Genomic DNA, 22296 nt, shown 5'->3' on the forward strand with positions numbered 1-22296 from the left:
GCTAGTGACGTATGGGATAATAAATACCCAAGATGTGGAACTTCCACGCAAGAGTCACTAGAGAGGGAGGGATAAAATAAAGACAGCCAATTCCGCTGAAAAAATAATCCACACCCCAAAATAAAGTTTTAATCTTATAATGAAAAAAAACTGAAAATATAAGCAGAAGAATCAAACTGAAACAGCTGCCTGAAGTACTTTTCTACCAAAAACTGCTTCAGAAGAAGAAAACACATCAAAATGGTAGAATTTAGTAAAAGTATGCAAAGAAGACCAAGTTGCTGCTTTGCAAATCTGATCAACCGAAGCTTCATTCCTAAACGCCCAGGAAGTAGAAACTGACCTAGTAGAATGAGCTGTAATCCTTTGAGGCGGAGTTTTACCCGACTCGACATAAGCATGATGAATCAAAGATTTTAACCAAGACGCCAAAGAAATGGCAGAGGCTTTCTGACCTTTCCTGGAACCGGAAAAGATAACAAATAGACTAGAAGTCTTTCGGAAATCTTTAGTAGCTTCAACATAATATTTCAAAGCTCTAACTACATCCAAAGAATGTAACAATCTTTCCGTAGAATTCTTAGGATTAGGACACAATGAAGGAACCACAATTTCTCTACTAATGTTGTTAGAATTCACAACTTTAGGTAAAAATTTAAATGAAGTCCGCAACACCGCCTTATCCTGATGAAAAATCAGAAAAGGAGATTCACAAGAATGAGCAGATAACTCAGAAACTCTTCTAGCAGAAGAGATGGCCAAAAGGAACAACACTTTCCAGGAAAGTAATTTAATATCCAGAGAATGCATAGGTTCAAACGGAGGAGCTTGTAAAGCCCCCAGAACCAAATTCAAACTCCAAGGAGGAGAGATTGACTTAATGACAGGTTTTATACGAACCAAAGCCTGTACAAAACAATGAATATCAGGAAGATTAGCAATCTTTCTGTGAAACAGCACAGAAAGAGCAGAAATTTGTCCTTTCAAAGAACTTGCAGACAAACCTTTATCCAGACCATCCTGAAAAAATTGTAAAATTCTAGGAATTCTAAAAGAATGCCAGGAAAATTGATGAGAAGAGCACCAAGAAATGTAAGTCTTCCAGACTCGATAATATATCTTCCTAGACACAGATTTACGAGCCTGTAACATAGTATTAATTACGGAGTCAGAGAAACCTCTATGACTGAGAATCAAGCGTTAAATCTCCATACCTTCAAATTTAATGATTTGAGATCCTGATGGAAAAAAGGACCTTGAGATAGAAGGTCTGGTCTTAACGGAAGAGTCCAAGGTTGGCAAGTAGCCATCCGAACAAGATCCGCATACCAAAACCTGTGAGGCCATGCTGGAGCCACCAGCAGAACAAACGAACGCTCTTTTAGAATCTTGGAGATCACTCTTGGAAGAAGAACCAGAGGCAGAAAGATATAGGCAGGATGATACTTCCAAGGAAGTGACAATGCATCCACTGCCTCCGCCTGAGGATCCCTGGATCTGGACAGATACCTGGGAAGTTTCTTGTTTAGATGAGAGGCCATCAGATCTATTTCTAGAAGACCCCAGATTTGAATAATCTGAAGAAATACCTCTGGGTGAAGAGACCATTCGCCCGGATGTAACGTCTGGCGACTGAGATAATCCGCTTCCCAATTGTCTATACCTGGGATGTGAACCGCAGAAATTAGACAGGAGCTGGATTCCGCCCAAGCAAGTATCCGAGATACTTCTTTCATAGCCAGAGGACTGTGAGTCCCCCCTTGATGATTGACATATGCCACGGTTGTGACATTGTCCGTCTGAAAACAAATGAACGATTCTCTCTTCAGAAGAGGCCACGACTGAAGAGCTCTGAAAATCCAAAATGTTGATTGGTAATCTCGCCTCCTGAGATTCCCAAACCCCCTGCGCTGTCAGAGACCCCCATACAGCTCCCCAACCTGTCAGACTCGCATCTGTTGAGATCACAGTCCAGGTTGGAAGAACAAAAGAAGCCCCTTGAACTAAACGATGGTGATCTGTCCACCACGTTAGAGAGTGTCGTACAATCGGATTTAAAGATATTAACTGTGATATCTTTGTATAATCCCTGCACCACTGGTTCAGCATACAAAGCTGAAGAGGTCGCATGTGAAAACGAGCAAAGGGGATCGCGTCCGATGCAGCAGTCATAAGACCTAGAATTTCCATGCATAAGGCTACCGAAGGGAATGATTGAGACTGAAGGTTTCGACAAGCTGAAACCAATTTCAGACGTCTCTTGTCCGTCAGAGACAAAGTCATGGACACTGAATCTATTTGGAAACCTAAAAAGGTTACCCTTGTCTGAGGAATCAATGAACTCTTTGGTAAATTGATCCTCCAACCATGTTCTTGAAGAAATGACACAAGTCGATTCGTATGAAATTCTGCTAAATGTGAAGACTGAGCAAGTACCAAGATATCGTCCAAATAAGGAAATACCACAATACCCTGTTCTCTGATTACAGATAGAAGGGCACCGAGAACCTTTGAAAAAATCCTTGGAGCTGTTGCTAGGCCGAACGGCAGAGCCACAAACTGGTAATGCTTGTCTAGAAAAGAGAATCTCAGAAACTGATAGTGATCTGGATAAATCGGAATATGCAGATATGCATCCTGTAAATCTATTGTGGACATATAATGCCCTTGCTGAACAAAAGGCAGAATAGTCCTTATAGTTACCATTTTGAATGTTGGTATCCTTACATAACGATTCAATATTTTTAAATCCAGAACTAGTCTGAAGGAATTCTCCTTCTTTGGTACAATGAATAGATTGGAGTAAAACCCCAGACCCTGTTCCAGAACTGGAACTGGCACAATTACTCCAGCCAACTCTAGATCTGAAACACATTTCAGAAATGCTTGAGCCTTCACTGGGTTTATTGGAATGCGAGAAAGAAAAAATCTTCTTGCAGGAGGCCTTACCTTGAAACCTATTCTGTACCCTTGTGAAACAATGTTCTGAATCCAAATGTCTTTGAAAAATCGTAATCTGCCCCCTACCAGTTGTGCTGGAATGAGGGCCACACCTTCATGTGGACTTGGGAGCTGGCTTTTGCTTTCTGAAAGGCTTGGATTTATTCCAGACTGGAGATGGTTTCCAAACAGAAACCGTTCCTTTAGGGGAAGGATCAGGCTTCTGTTCCTTATTCTGACGAAAGGAACGAAAACGATTAGCAGCCCTATATTTACCTTTAGATTTTTTATCCTGAGGTAAAAAAGTTCCTTTCCCCCAGTAACAGTTGAAATAATAGAATCCAACTGGGAACCAAACAATTTATTACCTTGGAAAGAAAGGGAAAGCAAAGTTGACTTAGAATACATATCTGTATTCCAAGACATATACCTGACATCAACTCTAATGATATCAAAGATGGCATCACAAATAAAGTTATTAGCATGTTGAAGAAGTTTAACAATGCTATGAGTATTATGATCTGACACTTGTTGTGCCAAAGCCTCCAACCAAAAAGTGGAAGCTGCCGCAACATCAGCCAAAGAAATAGCAGGCCTAAGAAGATTACCTGAACATAAATAAGCTTTCCTTAGAAAGGAATCAATCTTCCTATCTAAAGGATCCTTAAAGGAAGTACTATCTGCCGTAGGAATAGTAGTACGTTTAGCGAGAGTAGAGATAGCCCCATCAACTTTAGAGATTTTGTCCCAAAACTCTAATCTGTCAGATGGCACAGGATACAATTTCTTAAACCTTTTAGAAGGAGTAAATGAATTACCCAGATTATTCCATTCCCTAGAAATTACTTCAGAAATAGCATCAGGGACAGGAAAAACTTCCGGAATAAACGAATTTAAACGCTTAGTGGATTTAGTATCAAGAGGACTAGATTCCTCCATCTCTAATGCGATTAAAACTTCTTTAAGTAAAGAACGAATAAATTCCATTTTAAATAAATATGAAGATTTATCAGTGTCAATATCTGAGACAGAATCCTCTGAACCAGAAAATCATCATCAGAAACAGACAAATCAGAATGATGATGTTCATTTAAAAATTCATCTGAAAAATGTGAAGTTTTAAAAGACCTTTTACGTTTACTGGAAGGAGGAATAACAGACATAGCCTTCCTAATAGATTTAGAAACAAAATCTCTTATATTAACAGGAACATCCTGAGTATTAGATGTTGATGGAACAACAACAGGTAATGGAATATTACTAATGGAAATACTATCTGCATTAGCAAGCTTATCATGACATTCATCACAAACTACCGCCGGAGGGACAGTTACCACAAGTTTACAGCAGATACACTTAACTTTGGTAGAACCAGCATCAGGCAGCGTTTTTCCAGAAGTAGCTTCTGATCCAGGGTCAATCTGAGACATCTTGCAATATGTAAGAGAAAAAACAACATATAAAGCAAAATCTATCAAATTCCTTAAAAGGCAGTTTCAGGAATGGGAAAAAAATGCCAATGAACAAGCCTCTAGCAACCAGAAGCAAATGAAAAATGAGACTTAAATAATGTGAGAAAAAAGGTGGAGACAATAATGACGCCCACATTTTTTAGCGCCAAAAAAGCCACCCACATTATTGGCGCCCAAATGCTTTTGGCGCCAAGAATGACGCCACATCCGGTGACGCCGACATTTTTGGCGCAAAACGTAAAAAAAATGACGCAAATACGAACAACTTCCGGCGACAAGTATGACGCCGGAAATGACAAAGAAATTTTTTGCGCCAAAAAAGTCTGCGCCAAGAATGACGCAATAAAATGAAGCATTTTCATCCCCCGCGAGCCTAACAGCCCACAGGGAAAAAAGTCAATTTTTAAGGTAAGAAAAAATGTTTTATTCATATGCATTATCCCAAATAATGAAACTGACTGTCTGAAATAAGGAATATTGATCATCCTGAATCAAGGCAAATAAATGTTTAAACACATATATTTAGAACTTTATATAAAAGTGCCCAACCATAGCTTAGAGTGTCACAAAAAATAAGACTTACTTACCCCAGGACACTCATCTACATGTAGTAGAAAGCCAAACCAGTAATGAAACGAGAATCAGTAGAGGTAATGGTATATAAGAGTATATCGTCGATCTGAAAAGGGAGGTAAGAGATGAATCTCTACGACCGATAACAGAGAACCTATGAAATAGATCCCGTAGAAGGAGACCATTGAATTCAAATAGGCAATACTCTCTTCACATCCCTCTGACATTCACTGCACACAGAGGAAAACCGGGCTCCAGTCTGCTGCGAAGCGCATATCAACGTAGAATCTAGCACAAACTTACTTCACCACCTCCACGGGAGGCAAAGTTTGTAAAACTGATTTGTGGGTGTGGTGAGGGGTGTATTTATAGGCATTTTGAGGTTTGGGAAACTTTGCCCCTCCTGGTAGGAATGTATATCCCATACGTCACTAGCTCATGGACTCTTGCTAATTACATGAAAGAAATTGATTTAATGACAGGCTTAATACGAACCAAAGCCTATACAAAACAGTGAATAGCAGGAAGATTAGCAATCTTTCTGTGAAATAAAACAGAAAGAGCAGAGATTTGTCTCTTCAAGGAACTTGCAGACAAACCTCTATCCAAACCATCCTGGAGAAACTGTAAAATTCTAGCAATTCTAAAAGAATGCCAAGAGAATTTATGAGAAGAGCACCATGAAATGTAAGTCTTCCAGACTCGATAATAAATCTTCCTAGAGACAGATTTATGAGCTTGTAACATAGTATTAATTACTGAGTCAGAGAAACCTCTATGGACTTAGTACTAAGCGTTCAATTTCCATACCTTCAAATTTAATGATTTGAGATCCTGATGGAAAAACGGACCTTGATACAGTAGGTCCGGCCTTAACGGAAGTGGCCAAGGTTGGCAACTGGACATCCGAACAAGATCCGCATACCAAAACCTGTGGGGCCATCCTGGAGCCACCAGCAACACAAATGATTGTTCCATGATGATTTTGGAGATCACTCTTGGAAGAAGAACTAGAGACGGGCAGATATAAGCAGGTTGATAACGCCAAGGAAGTGTCAGTGCATCTACTGCTTCCGCCTGAGAATCCCTGGACCTGGACAGGTATCTGGGAAGTTTCTTGTTAAGATGGGAAGCCATCAGATCTATTTCTGGAAGACCCCACATCTGAACAATCTGAGAAAACACATCCGGATGGAGAGACCACTCCCCTGGATGTAAAGTCTGACGACTGAGATAATCCGACTCCCAATTGTCTACACCTGGGATATGAACCACAGAAATTAGACAGGAGCTGGAAACCGCCCAAACAAGTATCCGAGATACTTCTTTAATAGCTTGGGGACTTCTAAAATATTGATTGGTAATCTCGCCTCTTGAGATTTCCACACCCCTTGTGCTGTTAGAGATCCCCAGACAGCTCCCCAACCTGAAAGACTCGCATCTGTTGTGATCACAGTCCAGGTTGACCTATCAAAAGAGACCCCTTGAACTAAATGCTGGTGATTTAACCACCACGTCAGAGTGTCGAACATTGGGATTTAAGGATATTAATTGTGATATCTTTGTATAATCCCGGCACCATTGATTCAGCATGCAAAGCTGGAGAGGTCTCATGTGAAAATGAGCAAAAGGAATCGGGTCCGATGCTGCAGTCATGAGGCCTAAAACTTCCATGCACATAGCCACTGAAGGGAATGACTAAAGGTGCTGACATGCTGCAACCAATTTCAAACGTCTCTTAGAGACGTCTGTTAGAGACAGAGTCATGATCTGGAAACCTAAAAAGGTGAACCTTGTCTGAGGAATCAAAAAACTTTTTTGTAAATTGATCCTCCAACCATGTCTTCGAAGAAACAACACTAGTTGATTTGTGTGAGATTCTGCAGAACGTAAAGAATGTAAAGACTGAGCTAGTACCAAGATATCGTCCAAATAAGGAAACACCGCAATACACTGTTCTCTGATTACAGAGAATAGGGCACCTAGAACCTTTGAAAAGATTCTTGGAGCTGTTGCTAGGCCAAATGGAAAAGCAACAAATTGGTAATGCTTGTCTAGAAAAGAGAATCTCAGGTACTGATAATGTTCTGGATGAATTGGAATATGAAGGTATGCATCCTGCAAGTCTATTGTAGACATATAATGTCCTTGCTGAACAAAAGGCAGAATAGTCCTTATAGTCACAATCTTGAAAGTTGGTACTCTTACATAACGATTCAAAATTTTCAGATCCAGAACTGGTCTTAATGAATTTTCTTTCTTTGGGACAATGAATAGATTTGAATAAAACCCCAGACCTTGTTCCTGAAAAGGAACCGGCATGATTACCCCTGAAACCTCCAGGTCTGAAACATACTTCAGGAAAGCCTGGACTTTTACTGGATTCACTGGGATGCGTGAGAGAAAAAATCTTCTCACAGGTCTTACTCTGAATCCTATTCGGTACCCCTGAGAGACAATGCTCTGAATCCATTGATTTTGGACAGAATTTGCCCAAACATCCTTGAAAACCCTTAATCTGCCCCCTACCAGCTGAGCTGAAATGAGGGCCGCACCTTCATGCGGACTTAGGGGCTGACTTTGGTTTCTTAAAAGGCTTGGATTTATTCCAATTTGAGGAAGGCTTCCAATTGGAAACAGATTCCTTGGGGGAAGGATTAGGTTTTTGTTCCTTATTTTGATGAAAGGAACGAAAACGATTAGAAGCCTTAGATTTACTTTTAGGTTTTTTATCCTGAGGCAAAAAAAAAAAACTCCCTTCCCCCCAGTAACAGTTGAAATAATAGAATCCAACTGAGAACCAAATAAATTATTACCTTGGAAAGAAAGAGATAGTAATCTAGACTTAGATATCATATCAGCTTTCCAGGATTTAAGCCACAAAGCTCTTCTAGCTAAAATAGCTAAGACATGAATCTAACATCAATTTTGATAATATCAAAAATAGCATCACAAATAAAATGATTAGCATGTTGCAATAAACGAACAATGCTATATAAGTCAGAATCCAATTCTTGTTGCGCTAAATTCGAAATTGCAGGCCTAAGAAGATGACCTGAATATAAATAGGCTTTCCTTAGATAAGATTCAAGCTTCCTATCTAAAGGATCTTTAAAGGAAGTACTTTCATCCATAGGAATAGTGGTTCGTTTAGCAAGAGTAGAAATAGCCCCATGAACTTTGGGGATCTTTACCCAAAACTCTATTGAAATTGCTGGTAAAGGATACAATTTTTTAAACCTTGCAGAAGGATTAAAAGGAGTACCCGGTTTATTCAATTCCTTAGAAATCATATCAGAAATAGCATCAGGAATAGGAAAAACCTATGGAGTAACCACAGGAGGTTTAAAAACAGAATTTAAACGTTTACTGGTTTTAATATCAAGAGGACTAGCTTCCTCAATATCCAAAGTAATTAACACTTCTTTTAATAAAGAACACATATACTCCATTTTAAACAAATAAGTAGATTTGTCAGTGTCAATCTCTAAGGAAGATCCTCATCAGAGGTGGATAATTCATTATGTTGTCGGTCATTTGAAATTTCATCAACTTTATGAGAAGTTTTAAAAGACCTCTTACGCTTATTAGAAGGTGGAAATGCAGACAAAGCCTTCTGAATAGAATCAGTAACAAATTCTTTAAAATTCATAGGTATATCATGTACATTAGAAGTTGAAGGAACTGCAACCGGCAATGTACTATTACTGATGGACACACTATCTGCATGTAAAAGTTTATCATGACAACTAATACAAATGACATTAGGAGATGTAATCTCCACAATTTTACAACAAATGCACTTAGCTTTGGTAGAACCGATGTCAGACAGCAAACTTCCAACAGATACTTCTGAGGCAGGATCAGATTGAGACATCTTGCAAAATGTAAAAGAAAAAAAAACAACATATAAAGCAAAATTATTAATTTCCTTATATGACAGTTTCAGGAATGGGAAAAAATGCAAATAGCGTAGCCCTCTGACATAGAAAAAGGCAAGAGGCAAAAGAAATGGGGCAATAAATATTGAAAAAAATTTAGCGCCAAGTATGACGCACAACGTAACTGAAATTTTTTTGGCGCCAACCATGTCCGGAAATGACACACTCGCGTCACTAACGACGCAACCCTGTGTGAAACCTCTGCGTCAATTACGACACCGGAAATGACGAACTTGTGTCAACGGACGTGCCTTTCGCGCCAGAAAATTCTCGCGCCAAGAATGACGCAATAAAGTGTAGCATTTGGCGCACCCGCGAGCCTAAGTCAGCCCGCAATTTGAAACAAAGTAGTCAATTGAAAAAAAGACTAAACCCCAGGTAAGAAAAATATTTCTTAATATTAGCTTTCCCCAAATATGAAACTGACAATCTGCAAAAGGAAATACATGAACCTGACTCATGGCAAATATAAGTACAATACATATATTTAGAACTTTATATAAATGCATAAAGTGCCAAATCATAGCTGAGGTGTCTTAAGAAATAAAAACATACTTAACCAACAGACACCCATCCACATATAGCAGATAGCCAAACCAGTACTGAAACAGTTATCAGTAGAGGTAATGGTATATGAGAGTATATCGTCGATCTGAAAAGGGAGGTAAGAGATGAATCTCTACGACCGATAACAGAGAACCTATGAAAAAGACCCCCATTAGGAAAATCATTGCATTCAATAGATGATACTCTCCACGTCCCTCTGACATTCGCTGTACTCTGAGAGGAATCGGGCTTCAAAATGCTGAGAAGCGCATTTCAACGTAGAAATCTTAGCACAAACTTACTTCACCACCTCTATAGGAGGCAAAGTTTGTAAAACTGAATTGTGGGTGTGGTGAGGGGTGTATTTATAGGCATTTTGAGGTTTGGGAAACTTTGCCCCTCCTAGTCGGATTTATATCCCATATCCCATCACTAGCTCATGGACTCTTGCTAATTACATGAAATACAAAATGTCTTTAACATTGCATGTTTTATTTGAACCATGAATGTTTAACTTTGACTTTACTGTCCCTATAATGATTACGTACATACTTAAAAAGACAAAAACTACTAGCGACAGAATCTTCAGAGGTAATGTCCGATCAAAGCCATATGCACCTTGGAACTGTTCTAGTTTCTGCCAGATTGAAAGGGAAAATTGTTCTTGGAGTATCTGATCTGAAGCATAATATAAAAGGGTGAAAGCTGTCAGATAACAATCTTTAGACATAAAAATGACTTTGGCTGTTGCGATTGCTGGCCCACGGCCACAAATTCTGGCGTACCATTTTAAACAAACCCTGACACATTAAGAGTTATCTATTTCTTCTGCATTTAGTGGCCTAAATTAACTCCCAGATGGCACCCGGCAGACCACTCAGGCATCCTGCTGGGTTTGATAGGGGCATGTGTCAGGATGGTATAAATATGCTCTTATTTGAAGGCAATGAAAATGAGAAAAAAATATGCTTTACCTTATTGGTACAATTCTTTATATTAGTCCCCAAAAGGGCTGATGAAGGTGTCTATGAGGTAACAAAATTGAGTTGGATGTATGCACAATACGCTTTTAATATTGAAACAAGTCACTTGTCCACAGACTGCTTAAACGCTATAGCAGTTACCACTGGAAACACATAAGGGGAAGTTGACCCCCAAAACTGACCCCTACCTATTTCAAAATTGAGGAACCTTCACATCAAATATTACTGAGACAGTACTTAATAATCCAAAGTGACTCACCACACTCCTGTTGCTAGGTGCAGTCCTCTTGCTCTCTCCTTGATGTGGTATGCCCGTAGAGATAGTTTCTCCACTTGTACTTGCCTTTTTTTTATTTTATTTTTTATATTTTTTTTCTCTCCACCTGGCTGGCAGGTGCCCCTTGGTGGTGTAAAACTGCCCAAGCAGAGTGGTATGGAAAATTTACCTCCGCAGCAGAGGTACATGAAAAAGTTAAACTCTCTCTCTGTGCTCACTATGGCCACTACTTGCAAATATCCAAAGAAAAAGGTTGTCAGGAGCACCAGAGAGTGAGTTAAAAATTAAACTTTATTTAAACAAGGGGTTAATGTTACACTTTATTTAAACAAGGGGTTAATGTTACCCCTGGGGTAACATTAACCCCTTGTTTAAATAAAGTTTAATTTTTAACTCACTCTCTGGTGCTCCTGACAACCATTTTCTTTGGATATTTGCAAGGTGTCTATGACCCCTGAATATGTCCTTATGACATCTGCTGTCGCAAAACCCCCCATTTATAATAGAGACCAAAAACATAATTTATGTAAGAACTTACCTGATAAATTCATTTCTTTCATATTAGCAAGAGTCCATGAGCTAGTGACGTATGGGATATACATTCCTACCAGGAGGGGCAAAGTTTCCCAAACCTCAAAATGCCTATAAATACACACCTCACCACACCCACAAATCAGTTTAACGAATAGCCAAGAAGTGGGGTGATAAGAAAAAAGTGCGAAAGCATAAAAAATAAGGAATTGGAATAATTGTGCTTTATACAAAAAAATCATAACCACCACAAAAAAAGGGTGGGCCTCATGGACTCTTGCTAATATGAAAGAAATGAATTTATCAGGTAAGTTCTTACATAAATTATGTTTTCTTTCATGTAATTAGCAAGAGTCCATGAGCTAGTGACGTATGGGATAATGACTACCCAAGATGTGGATCTTTCCACGCAAGAGTCACTAGAGAGGGAGGGATAAAATAAAGACAGCCAATTCCTGCTGAAAATAATCCACACCCAAAATAAAGTTTAAATGAAAACATAAGCAGAAGATTCAAACTGAAACAGCTGCCTGAAGTACTTTTCTACCAAAAACTGCTTCAGAAGAAGAAAACACATCAAAATGGTAGAATTTAGTAAAAGTATGCAAAGAAGACCAAGTTGCTGCTTTGCAAATCTGATCAACCGAAGCTTCATTCTTAAACGCCCAGGAAGTAGAAACTGACCTAGTCGAATGAGCTGTAATCCTCTGAGGCGGAGTTTTACCCGACTCAACATAGGCATGATGAATTAAAGATTTCAACCAAGATGCCAAAGAAATGGCAGAAGCTCTCTGGCCTTTTCTAGAACCGGAAAAGATGACAAATAGACTAGAAGTCTTTCGGAAATTCTTAGTAGCTTCAACATAATATTTCAAAGCTCTAACAACATCCAAAGAATGCAATGATTTCTCCTTAGAATTCTTAGGATTAGGGCATAATGAAGGAACTACAATTTCTCTACTAATGTTGTTGGAATTCACAACCTTAGGTAAAAATTCAAAAGAAGTTCGCAACACTGCCTTATCCTGATGAAAAATCAGAAAAGGAGACTCACAAGAAAGAGCAGACAACTCAGAGACTCTTCTGGCAGAAGAGATGGCCAAAAAGAACAAAACTTTCCAAGAAAGTAATTTAATGTCCAATGAATGCATAGGTTCAAACGGAGGAGCTTGAAGAGTCCCCAGAACCAAATTCAAACTCCAAGGAGGAGAAATTGACTTAATAACAGGTTTTATACGAACCAAGGCTTGTACAAAACAATGAATATCAGGAAGATTAGCAATCTTTCTGTGAAAAAGAACAGAAAGAGCAGAGATTTGACCTTTCAAGGAACTTGCGGACAAACCTTTATCTAAACCATCCTGAAGAAACTGTAAAATTCTCGGAATTCTAAAAGAATGCCAGGAAAAATGATGAGAAAGACACCAAGAAATATAAGTCTTCCAGACTCTATAATATATCTCTCTAGATACAGATTTACGAGCCTGTAACATAGTATTAATCACAGAGTCAGAAAAACCTCTTTGACCAAGAATCAAGCGTTCAATCTCCATACCTTTAAATTTAAGGATTTGAGATCCTGATGGAAAAAAGGACCTTGCGACAGAAGGTCTGGTCTTAACGGAAGAGTCCACGGTTGGCAAGAGGCCATCCGGACAAGATCCGCATACCAAAACCTGTGAGGCCATGCTGGAGCTACCAGCAGAACAAACGAGCATTCCTTCAGAATCTTGGAGATTACTCTTGGAAGAAGAACTAGAGGCGGAAAGATATAGGCAGGATGATACTTCCAAGGAAGTGATAATGCATCCACTGCCTCCGCCTGAGGATCCCTCTGGACAGATACCGGGGAAGTTTCTTGTTTAGATGAGAAGCCATCAGATCTATTTCTGGAAGTTCCCACATTTGAACAATCTGAAGAAATACCTCTGGGTGAAGAGACCTTTCGCCCGGATGCAACGTTTGGCGACTGAGATAATCCGCTTCCCAATTGTCTATACCTGGGATATGAACCGCAGAGATTAGACAGGAGCTGGATTCCGCCCAAACCAGAATTCGAGATACTTCTTTCATAGCCAGAGGACTGTGAGTCCCTCCTTGATGATTGATGTATGCCACAGTTGTGACATTGTCTGTCTGAAAACAAATGAACGATTCTCTCTTCAGAAGAGGCCAAGACTGAAGAGCTCTGAAAATTGCACGGAGTTCCAAAATATTGATCGGTAATCTCACCTCCTGAGATTCCCAAACCCCTTGTGCTGTCAGAGACCCCCACACCGCTCCCCAACCTGTAAGACTTGCATCTGTTGAAATTACAGTCCAGGTCGGAAGAACAAAAGAAGCCCCCTGAACTAAACGATGGTGATCTGTCCACCACGTCAGAGAGTGTCGTACAATCGGTTTTAAAGATATTAATTGAGATATCTTTGTGTAATCCCTGCACCATTGGTTCAGCATACAGAGCTGAAGAGGTTGCATGTGAAAACGAGCAAAGGGGATCGCGTCCGATGCAGCAGTCATAAGACCTAGAATTTCCATGCATAAGGCTACCGAAGGGAATGATTGTGACTGAAGGTTTCGACAAGCTGAAATCAATTTTAGACGTCTCTTGTCTGTCAAAGACAGAGTCATGGACACTGAATCTATCTGGAAACCCAAAAAGGTTACCCTTGTCTGAGGAATCAATGAACTTTTTAGTGAATTGATCCTCCAACCATGATTTTGAAGAAACAACAAAAGTCGATTTGTATGAGATTCTGCTAAATGTGAAGACTGAGCAAGTACCAAGATATCGTCCAAATAAGGAAATACCACAATACCCTGTTCTCTGATTACAGATAGAAGGGCACCGAGAACTTTTGTAAAAATTCTTGGAGCTGTTGCTAGGCCAAACGGCAGAGCCACAAACTGGTAATGCTTGTCTAGGAAAGAGAATCTCAGAAACTGATAGTGCGCTGGATGAATCGGAATATGCATCCTGTAAATCTATTGTAGACATATAATGCCCTTGTTGAACAAAAGGCAGGATAGTCCTTACAGTTACCATTTTGAATGTTGGTATCCTTACATAACGATTCCATATTTTTAGATCCAGAACTGGTCTGAAGGAATTCTCCTTCTTTGGTACAATGAAGAGATTTGAATAAAACCCCAGCCCCTGTTCCAGAACTGGAACTGGCATAATTACTCCAGCCAACTCTAGATCTGAAACACATTTCAGAAATGCTTGAGCTTTCGCTGGGTTTACTGGGACACGGGAAAGAAAGAATCTCTTTGCAGGAGGTCTTATCTTGAAACCAATTCTGTACCCTTCTGAAATAATGTTCTGAATCCAAAGATTGTGAACAGAATTGATCCAAATTTCTTTGAAAAAACGTAATCTGCCCCCTACCAGCTGAGCTGGAATGAGGGCCGCACCTTCATGTGGACTTAGAAGCTGGCTTTGCTTTTCTAGAAGGCTTGGATTTATTCCAGACTGGAGATGGTTTCCAAACTGAAACTGCTCCTGAGGATGAAGGATCAGGCTTTTGTTCTTTGTTGAAACGAAAGGAACGAAAACGATTATTAGCCCTGTTTTTACCCTTAGATTTTTTATCCTGTGGTAAAAAAGTTCCTTTCCCACCAGTAACAGTTGAGATAATAGAATCCAACTGAGAACCAAATAATTTATTACCCTGGAAAGAAAGAGAAAGTAGAGTCGATTTAGAAGACATATCAGCATTCCAAGTTTTAAGCCATAAAGCTCTTCTAGCTAAAATAGCTAGAGACATAAACCTGACATCAACTCTGATAATATCAAAAATGGCATCACAGATAAAATTATTAGCATGTTGAAGAAGAATAATAATGTTATGAGAATCATGATCTGTTACTTGTTGCGCTAAATTTTCCAACCAAAAAGTTTAAGCTGCAGCAACATCCGCCAAAGATATAGCAGGTCTAAGAAGATTACCTGAAAACAAATAAGCTTTTCTTAGAAAGGATTCAATTTTCCTATCTAAAGGATCCTTAAAGGAAGTACCATCTGCCGTAGGAATAGTAGTATGTTTAGCAAGGGTAGAGATAGCCCCATCAACTTTAGAGATTTTGTCCCAAAACTCTAATCTGTCAGACGGCACAGGATATAATTGCTTAAAACGTTTAGAAGGAGTAAATGAATTACCCAATTTATTCCATTCCCTGGAAATTACTTCAGAAATAGCACCAGGAACAGGAAAAACTTCTGGAATAACTACAGGAGATTTAAAGACCTTATCTAAACGTTTAGATTTAGTATCAAGAGGACCAGAATCCTCAATTTCTAATGCAATTAGGACTTCTTTAAGTAAAGAACGAATAAATTCCATTTTAAATAAATATGAAGATTTATCAGCATCAACCTCTGAAACAGAATCCTCTGAACCAGAAGAATCATTAGAATCAGAATGATGATGTTTATTTAAAAATTCATCTGGATAAAGAGAAGTTTTAAAAGACTTTTTATGTTTACTAGAAGGAGGAATAACAGACATAGCCTTCTTAATAGATTCAGAAACAAAATCTCTTATGTTATCAGGAACACTCTGAACATTAGATGTTGATGGAACTGCAACAGGTAATGGTATTTTACTAAAGGAAATATTTTCTGCATTAACAAGTTTGTCATGACATTTAATACAAACAACAGCTGGAGGAACAGCTACCAAAAGTTTACAGCAGATACACTTAGCTTTGGTAGTTCCAGCACCAGGCAGCGATTTTCCTGAAGTATCTTCTGGCTCAGATGCAACATGAGACATCTTGCAATATGTAAGAGAAAAAACAACATATAAAGCAAAATTGATCAAATTCCTTAAATGACAGTTTCAGGAATGGGAAAAAATGCCAAAGAACAAGCTTCTAGCAACCAGAAGCAATGAAAAATGAGACTTAAATAATGTGGAGACAAAAGCGACGCCCATATTTTTTTAGCGCCAAATAAGACGCCCACATTATTTGGTGCCTAAATGCTTTTGGCGCCAAAATTGACGCCACACCCGGAACGCCGACATTGTTGGCACAAAAGAACATCAAAAATGACGCAACTTCCGGCGACACATATGACGCCAGAAACAGAAAAGATTTTTTGCGCCAAAACAGTCTGCGCCAAGAATGACGCAATAAAATGAAGCATTTTCAGCCCCCGCGAGCCTAACAGCCCACAGGGAAAAAGTCAAATTTTTTTAAGGTAAGAAAAAATGATTGATTCAAATGCATCATCCCAAATATGAAACTGACTGTCTGAAAATAAGGAATGTTGAACATCCTGAGTCAAGGCAAATAAATGTTTGAATACATATATTTAGAACTTTATAAAAAAAAGCGCCCAACCATAGCTTAGAGTGTCACAGAAAATAAGACTTACTTACCCCAGGACACTCGTCTACATGTTGTAGAAAGCCAAACCAGTACTGAAACGAAAATCAGCAGAGGTAATGGTATATATAAGAGTATATCGTCGATCTGAAAAGGGAGATAAGAGATGAATCTCTACGACCGATAACAGAGAACCTATGAAATAGACCCCGTAGAAGGAGATCATTGCATTCAAATAGGCAATACTCTCCTCACATCCCTCTGACATTCACTGCACGCTGAGAGGAAAATCGGGCTCCAACCTGTTGCGGAGCGCATATCAACGTAGAATCTAGCACAAACTTACTTCACCACCTCCATAGGAGGCAAAGTTTGTAAAACTGATTTGTGGGTGTGGTGGGGGTGTATTTATAGGCATTTTGAGGTTTGGGAAACTTTGCCCCTCCTGGTAGGAATGTATATCCCATACGTCACTAGCTCATGGACTCTTGCTAATTACATGAAAGAAATGTATGTGACCAAAGTGGTAAACCCCCCCCCCCCATAAATTATGCTTACCTGATAATTTCCTTTTCTTCTGATGGAAAGAGTCCACAGCTGCATTCATTACTTTTGGGAAATAAGAACCTGCCCACCAAGAGGAGGCAAAGACAACCCAGCCAAAGGCTTAAATATTTCTCCCACTCCCCTCATCCCCCAGTCATTCTGCAGAGGAACAAGGAACAGTAGAAGAAATATCAGGGTGAAAAGGTCCCAGAAGAATATAAGGACGTCACACATAATATTACGGGTGGGGAGCTGTGGACTCTTTCCATCAGAAGAAAAGGAAATTATCAGTTAAGCATAATTTATGTTTTTCTTCTTAAATGCAAAGAGTCCACAGATGCATTCATTACTTTTGGGAAAACAATACCCAAGCTATAGAGGACACTGAATGCCAAGACGGGAGCATACAATAGGCGGCCCATACTGAGGGCACCAGGCCTTAACATCTACCCAATAAAAAATCCTGCTTCATCCGAAGCTGAGAAAAAAACTTAAAGGAAAAGCCCCAATGACACTGACTCACAGCTAGTCCAGAGCCAAACTAGAGACTGCAAAACGGACTTGACAGAGCCAACAGTCCACCAAGAGACACCATCGCCCAACAGACAGTCCCCCACCACTCACCCCTCACAAAAGGGGAAACCAGCGGAAATCCTCAAGGGGACAAGGCAAAGTAGAACCGAAAGGTCCCTTAAAGGGACACTGAACCCAAATGTTTTCTTTCGTGATTCAAATAGAGCATGCAATTTTAAGCAACTTTCTAATTTACTTCTATTATAAATTTTTCTTCATTCTTTTGTTATCTTTATTTAAAAAAAGAAGACATCTAAGTTGTTTTTTTGTTCAGAACTGTGCACAGCACTGTTTTATTGGTGGATGAATTTATCCACTAATCAGCAAGGACAACCAAGGTTATTTACCAAAAATGGGCCGGCATCTAAACTTACATTCTTGCATTTCAAATAAAGATACCAGGAGTAATAGGAGTAAATTAGAAAGTTGCTTAAAATGTTATGCTCTATCTGAATCACAAAAGAAAAAATTTGGGTTCAGTGTCCCTTTAATACCAAAAATAACACTTCCAAGAGTGCGTCCAGCTCAAAGAGACCCAAAGGGACCCAACAGGGAAAGGAGGCCACGACGAAACCTGGGATAATACCGGCAACGGAGACAGAACAGACGTCTTCCCAACATCCTGCAAGCATGAAATGCGACTAAAGAGGCAAAGTCCTCCCAGCGCCTGAACATAGAATACCCAAGTATTCGACCATGAAAGCATGTAATAGACCCAGGCGAAAAACCCCAAGTTTGAGAACACAGAGTCCATAATAGGACAACACAGAGGATGCTTGTGAGGAAGAAGAAGTTAAGCAAGAAACAGACCGCAAAAGCAAGCCCCAGACAGAGGGCACGCTCCAGGAAACCTAAACCGCCAGACCTACCCACAGGTCCATAAAAAGGGGAACACAAAGTCTCCATCGAGGCCCCCCGAGGAGGAGAGTATACTCTCAGAACCCGAAGGAAGAGTAAACCCTCTTCTGGAATCAATGGAGCAAGGTGAAAGGAAAATCTCAACAAGCTCACACTTCCAGAGGAGACTGCGACCCGAATGCAGCACCTTAGACTTAGCTTGGTCATCCTGACCTGCAGACCCACACCCAGCTGGACCAACCCAGCCTCAGGGATCTAAGACAGGGGAGCAAAAGAATCCCGAAACTGGTACAGGAACGAGTGTAAAGATGTCACAGCCATCCCCACAGAGTACAAGTACAACCCGACTCTGAAACAGACAAGGCCATAGACCTAAGGATCTATCAAAACAAGGCCCAACAGTCTGACTTGAAGCCAGTAAGATACCAGGAGGAACCAATTCCACCCTTCCACTTCCCAACCAGGAGAAGCCCCAAGAAAGGACTCCATCTCCATAGGGAGGAGAATATCCCCTAAAGAAAAGGGAAAAGGCCGGAAGGGCAACAACTTTCCTCAAGGTCCAAACCCACCAGCTAATGGGAAGAAAAATCCCCAACTCAAATGTCCTAGAAAAGGACCCCCCTACAAGTAGCTTGCAAGTAGAGGCACAGCCAATCCATTCGCCTGCAGAGCAGAGAATCCACCGGTACACTGGCAAACTGACCAGGGGAATGCAACCTTAAGGTGCACCAGAAATTGGACATCCAACGCCAGCAGCTGGGTATGAACCAACAACCCTTGAGGCGCAAGCCACACAGCTAACCACTAGATGACATGGCTACTCTGTTGTAAAGAGTAATAAATACTCAGAAAACCTGGCCAACCATGACCAGGTCAGGAAGATGGAGCAAGAACATAGCCCAAGTTCCCACTACCGAGGAACACCCTGACCAGCCCTGAGATCCAAGATTCCCAAAACATCCCAAGACTGGGTTACGAAAAAGGCCAAGCGAAGCCTCAAAAAGCGGAAGTCTCAAGGAGAAAAACAGGTCCGGGCACCTAATAGTTCAGACAACCTTACCCTGGAACTAAACACCCCAACTGGCCAAAAAGACAGACACAAGGGAAATGGATGCATATCCAGAGAATCCGATAGCGAGGAGAACCCGAAAGCCCCAACCAAAGGAAGGAACCACCCCTAGCCAAAGTCCAACGCTTCAAGGAGCAAGGCTAGAAGTCGTATGAATAGACTTCTCCAAGCCTCAGGACAACAGAAGGGATACCTTGAGGTCACAAAACCCTTCTACCAGTGCTAGTCCCCCATCACCTCCCCACAAGCAGAGGATACAGGGAAGAGAAAGGTACTAAGCCTTCCCAGCTCCGGGAAACCCTGAGCTAAACAAAGTCCCCACAGGGATCAACCATCACCCGGAACGCAGATCCCTATAAGGAGATATAACTCACCGAGAGACAATGGAAGAAGACCCAAAGGTCTTATAACTCAGCCAGACCGTACACGTCCAAGAATAAAAGCTGCATCTAGATACTATAAACAGCTTACACGCACACCTTCAAGGTGCCAAGAGCTGCGACTGGTTTCAAATTGCAAACCTTCTGCATGCCGGACAGCTATCCATACAAGCTGTTGGATCATAAAGCCTACCGCACCTGGTGTTCCCAGGTGGTATCCCACCCAGGTACTGACCAGGCCTGGTCCTGCTTAACTTCCGAGATCCGACGGATCGGGTGCATTCAGGGCAGTGTGGCGGTAGACCCAACAGGACAAATCCAGAGGCCTAAAACTGAAGGCCAAACCTCTCAAACTGCTGCAATGGGGCGCTAAGCCTGCCAACCCTCCCCTGCATGGAGGAAACACTAGTTCTGATGAAATCAGATATCAGATAGAGTGACACAGCGGAACACTCATATGAGTGAAGGCTATAAGGACTGAAACAATCCTTCCCGCCTCACGAACCATCAGGTCCTCTCGAATGCTTAGTTGAACATGAAAAACAATGATAACCTGAGCACTAAGCGCTTCTACCGAATCAGCCCAGCAGAAACAGCACCATGTGTCTAAACAGCCGCAAGACCGAACAAACCCGACAGGACCAGCCTGTACCAAGGGTCCTAACTGGCAAGCTGCATAAATTCTCCCTCATAAGGAAAAAAAGAAAAATGGACATTTTAACATAGGACTAACATGTCCAAAACGACTTACGAAGAAGTAATAAAGAGTATCAATCCCAGATGGTTCCCGAGGGAAACAAAAACAAATAAAAGATATAAGGCAACCTGAAGGTTAACACCCAAAAAGACACAGGCCTACCCGCAGGACCAGCCAAACGGAGCCCTATCTTTCAAAAACTGGGAAAGATCTCAAACAAACGACAAACAGGAGATTACCATATCCCCACATGTCTAATGAGGTGCACCATTCGAATTAGCAGACTGAAAATCCCCGTATCTGATAACGATAGGGTCATTCAATAATTGAAAAACATGTCTGAGCAATACGCGAACGCACGCAATACTGTAACAAAAGGCACAACACACTCAGAGACAGTTACAACCGCGGGGAACTGTAGATGCCCCCCCACGGCGGAAGGCCTGGGAAAATAGGCACAAGCACATTCTCAAATAAGGAGGAGGCAAAGACACCCCAGCCAAAGGCTTAAATACTCCTCCCACTCCCCTCATCCCCCAGTCATTCTGCAGAGGAACAAGGAACAGTAGAAGAAATATCAGGGTGAAAGGTGCCAGAAGAATAATAAGGACGCCCCACATAAAATTACAGGTGGGGAGCTGTGGACTCTTTCCATCAGTAGAAAAGGAAATTATCAGGTAAGCATAATTTATGTTTTTCTTCTTAAATGGAAAGAGTCCACAGCTGCATTCATTACTTTTGGGAAAGCAATACCCAAGCTATAGAGGACACTGAATGCCAAGACACAAGGGTACAATAGGAGGCCCATACTTAGGGCACCAAGCCTGAACATCTACCCAGTAAAAAATCCTTCTTTATCCAAAGCCGAGATTTTTTTTTTTTAAAGGAAAGGAGCAGCTAGTCCAGAGCCAAACTAGAGAGCGCAAAAACGGACTCGACTGAGCCAACAGTCCACCAAGTGACACCATCGCCGAACAGACGGTACCCCACCACTCACCCCTCACAAATGAAGGGTAAACAAGCCGAAAAGGGAACCAGGCAAGGAGAACCAAGAAAACTGAAAGGTCCCTTATACAAAAAAAAGAACACCTCCTAGAGTGGGCCCAGCTCACAAAGATCCAAATGAACCAAAACAGGAAGGAGGCCATGTCTATACAGTGAAACCCGGGGTAATACTGGGCATGGAGACAGAAAAGACGTCTCCCCAACAACCTGCAAGCATGGAATGCAACAAAAATGGCAAAGTCCTCCAAGTGCCTTTCCACAGAACACCAAAGTATTCAACCATGAAAAGCGTGTCAAACACCCAGGAAAACCCCCAAGTTTGAGAACACAGAGTCCATAACAGGATGACACAGAGGGAGCTTGCAATGAAGAAGTAGTCATCAAGAAACAGACTGCACAAAACAGCCCCTCGACAGAGGGCACGCTCCAGGCAACCTAAGTCGCCGGACCTACTCACAGGTCCCTAAAGAGGGGAACACAAAGCCTCCAACGAGGCCCCCCGAGAAGGAGAGTATACCCTCAGAACCCAAAAGAAGAGTAAAGCCTCTCCTATCAAAGAGCAAGGAGAAAG

The 22296-nt window shown here is 40.9% G+C and overlaps 1 pseudogene; it reads right to left on the bottom strand.

Moving 5' to 3' along the window:
* Positions 1-20209: 20209 nt before the first annotated feature.
* LOC128650830 (uncharacterized) lies at positions 20210-20327 on the bottom strand (annotated as a pseudogene).
* Positions 20328-22296: the final 1969 nt, after the last annotated feature.

Source organism: Bombina bombina, chromosome 2 (assembly GCF_027579735.1).
Source record: "Bombina bombina isolate aBomBom1 chromosome 2, aBomBom1.pri, whole genome shotgun sequence".
In the NCBI taxonomy this organism is placed as follows: Eukaryota; Metazoa; Chordata; class Amphibia; order Anura; family Bombinatoridae; genus Bombina; species Bombina bombina.